This window comes from Leptosomus discolor, chromosome 1 (assembly GCF_034619465.1).
Source record: "Leptosomus discolor isolate bLepDis1 chromosome 1, bLepDis1.hap2, whole genome shotgun sequence".
NCBI classification, from domain to species: Eukaryota; Metazoa; Chordata; class Aves; order Leptosomiformes; family Leptosomidae; genus Leptosomus; species Leptosomus discolor.
Window position 1 is genome coordinate 129771122 of NC_141391.1, and position 4066 is coordinate 129775187.

Below are 4066 nucleotides of genomic sequence, written 5' to 3' on the forward strand. Positions count from 1 at the left end.
AAGCAAGGGGGAGGTTGGGGTGGGGGGAGTGTCTGACCATCAGTCCATGGGGATGAGAGTTTGAGTAGTTTTATGTGCCTTTTTGTTTTTGTAAAAGGAAACTGAAGATTTTATATGTGGATTTTTACAAATAAAGATGGATTATAAGAGAATGCCCCCACATAGTCTTAAGTGGATGTTTTTCTCAAGGTGAGAACTGGTTCAGGACAGCCTCCCCTCCCTGCTTAAGGGTGTGGTGGTGACAGCATGGGTTATCCTCTGGCTTCACTTTTTAGTAGCAGGGAAGCAGAGCTGCTTGACCCAAGAGACAACAACATGCACAGTTTTTAAAAGCCCCGGTGCATCCCACTCTGTAGGTCAGTGCCCAATGTGACAAACTGCTTGCAAGGACTTGCATTTCAAAGCCTAAAGCTCAGGAAGCTTGCTGGCCTCTATGCATCTTGGCTACTTTCTGCAAATGTAGGCATTGAGTGGAGAGAAGAGCTAGTGGGCTGGATGTCTGCTCTGGCCTGCTTTTAAGAGGCTGTGACTTGTGTGCTGAGTCCAGAATGAGAACAGGGTTTTGCTGAATGACACTTGGATCCAAGCAGCCTTGTTCTCAAAATTCTGATGCTGATTTTCCTGCTTGCTTTGCCAAGCAAGGGATAGTGTTTCCTGGTGTCCTCTGTCCATGCATGCACTTGTTCCAGTGTATCATTTGCCCCATCCTGATACAGGCTCGTGCCTGCAGTGGAGTGAGGGCAGAGCCTGATCATGGGTGCAGGATCCTACATCTTCCACTTTTAAGGCATCAGTTGCCTGGGCTCCAAGCTGGCTCTGTGGGCTGAAGTGGGTCATGCTGCTTCCCTCTTAATATCTAGCTGTTTTCTGTATGTTTTGATTTACTGTTTGATGCTTGTATGGTTCACTTCTAAGAACTCGGTGGGGGAGCTGGCCTTTTGCGTGTGGACAGTCACCATGAAGTCCTAACTTCATGCTCCTAGTGCTGTTGTGCTGAAGTCACCTGGAGATGCTTCAGGCCCTTGGTCCTATTCTTGAACTGTTGGTTGGTCTGTTCCCTTCTTAGATATGTGTCTACCCTCTGCAAAGGATCACTAAACCACAGCACTGAAAGGATCTGCAGTTAAACCTCCATATTGTCATCTTTCCTTCCTTGTTATTTTTTTTAAGGTGTTATTTTAAAGCCAGGTCTCTTCTCTCATGTACTGAACAATATAAACTTGGATGGCAAGGAGCACTAGGGAGGGGAAAAAATGAGAGGCTGAGTGAGGGTGGTGACTTTTAACTTGTCTTGGATGCTCTGCTGTGGAATCCCCAGTTGGAGATCATTAAAAAATAATAAAGTCTTCCAGTTGTTGGAGTCTGCCCATGTTAACAGCTGAACTGGGCTTGAGGTAATCCTAGCTGGGAAGGGGAGATGAGGAGTTCCACTAAGGGAGGAAGAAAGAAAATGGAATGAAATTTACTGGATCTGATGATGACAGAGTAGTGATGCAGAAATGATGCTTGTCCCACCCAGGCATGACACTTGCTTGAACTTTTTGATTAATGCCTGAGACTTCCTCAGTCCCACTGTAATGAAGTTGCGAAATCAGTGTTTCTTGTCTGACGCAGGCAAAAAAAAAAAAAGGAACCTGCTCTTCCTCCCCTTGACGTTTCTGCTTTAAACAGCCTTAGCAGTGGGCTTCTTGCTAGACTAAAAGATGTTGGTGAGGAGGGACCACTGAAGATGCAGCTGCCTCCCCAAAGTGCAGCCACTTTCAAAGCATGGTTAGGTTGCTGATGTGAGTGGTGGCAGGGAGGACAGAGGTCCCCGACCTCTGAGCAGCTGTGCCCCGTGAGCTCACATGGTTCCTTGCTAGGCTGTCCTTGTGCTGTAGCGTAGCTGAGGCTCCTTTGCAAACCATATGTTGCAGGAATGCTTCTTGGTTGTACTCACTGCTCAGGAGTGACATCTCACACCAGTCAAGGAGCATCTCTTGCGTTTCTTGCTGTCACTTGCCAGTCTAGTTGTGATCTCCCAAAAGAAAACTACTCTGAAGCTAAGCCTGGAGCAAGCACTGGCTGATGTTAAAGGAAAGCTTCACCCTGCTGTGTCTGCTTTAGTATCCTTGCCTGGATAAGGGACTGAGGGAGCTCTGACTGGGGCAAACAGGGCTCCAATGCTTGGGGAAGGGAGCAGGTAACCAGAGCCAGGGTGGTGGTGAAGGCAACATAAGATGTTTTATATTGGCCCTAGATGTCAGTCAATATTTAGAAGCTGAGCAATACGTAATAGAGACATCATTTACAGCAACTTCCCCTTAACAGAATGGGCTTTTGCCATGTGGCTGAGCTCATCCTCCTGACTCTTTTCCACCCTCAGAGGATGGGATGTGCTTCTGGTGGCAGCAGTGTCTCCTTTAACCTAAAACATGAGGTAGACTGCATGAGCTGCCTGTGACTCACCCCCTCCGGCCAGCAAAGGGACCTGAAATAGCAACAGTCCCTGAGCAGATGGGTACAAAAGGGCTTCCAGAAGGCAAAGTTCACAGGGGACAGAGGGACAGCAGAGGCATGTGCCCAAGCCCCTTTGCTCAAGGTGAGGCTCCAAGGCAGAAGGGTGAGGGCAGGGCATGGGGCCAGCCAGGGATGGTGCCCACCAAGATTGGGAGCCTCAGTAGACCCCTACAGCGCAGTTGCCTCCCTTAGTGCCAGGCTGTTGCTGAGGTGTCTTTTTTTCCCCAGCAATCCTTTGTTTTCATGAGACCCACCAATTAGCGAGAAGAAAGGCACCGGTCCCTGCCATGGACCTGCTCCCCAGCACCATTCCTCAAGGGATAAAGAACTTTTCCACCAGACCTGACAGCAGGCAGCTCTGAGCCCCTCCACCATGGTCGCTCTGCCCTGACTCCTTAGCCTCAAAACAGGAGGAGGGCAGAACACCCCCCTCCAACCTATTAGGCCTCTGAACCAGCCGATTAGCCACAACACAAAGCAGATTAACCCCAATTAGGTGGAAATGTATAAACAAACATATTTAGTAAAGCCTTTTGGATAGGCTCCCCAGGAGCCTGGCTTTGAACACGCCTCTCAGGGACCTCTCATAGCTCCCACTCACAGCTTCATACTCCATCAGCTCCCAAACTGTATGATGCTTGGGGCCCTTTCTGTGCTCTCCCATAGCTCCCTGCTGCAGGCTTGCTCAGACTCTACTGTACCTGCTTCAGGTGTTGCTGTGTCCTCTCCTCTCCTCTCCCTCTTCTCTCCCTCTCCTTCTCCTCTCCCTCTTCTACTGTACCTGCTTCAGGTGTTGCTGTGTCCTCTCCTCTCCCTTTCCTCTCCCTCTCCTCTCCCTCCCCTCCCCAGCCCTCCTTTTGTCTCTCCCTTACTCCGTGTGCCACCCCAAGAGCCTCTGGACTCCTGGGCTTTGCTGATGAAGACTGGCAGTATTTATGGAAAGCTTTACTTCTCATGGGGAGGGATAGAAATCACTCTCATCACACTCATCTTGCCTCCCATGGGATCATCCATCTCCCTGCTTCTTTCATCTGGCTTCCCAAACACAGTAACATCTTCACTTGTGTGAACCTTTGAGCCCTCTGGCTCTTCTGAACCCTTGAAAGCAAATACAGCCAGTTTACCCAGCTCTGGTAACAGCAGCAATGGATCCTGCATCTCTGTGCTTCCTTTCACTTTAAAAGGCCCCAAATTTCCTGCATGGTACACAAAAAATTCCCTCTGCCTCCGGGAGGCTTGTGCTGCTGTCAGGCAAACAGCCAGTTCAAACAGCCCAGAGGGGAGATCTGATTGGGAGGGAGATACTGAAAAACCTCTCCAGTGAAATTCCAGTGAAAGTAGAGCTTTCCTACTATAGCTGGAAAAAAGCTGTGCATCCTAAGGAGCACGGGACTCCAGTCCCCACACCTGAGAAAGCTGGTGTCACCCTCCCCACCCAGAGGTTTGCCCAGCTGGCACCTCCATGTCCATTGCACTTGCCAAACTGGATCCCTGATGCTCAAAAACAAGCCAGAAAGATAGTTTGAAAACCATCAGCTGTGAAGAACAGGAAACCTCTCCACAGGCA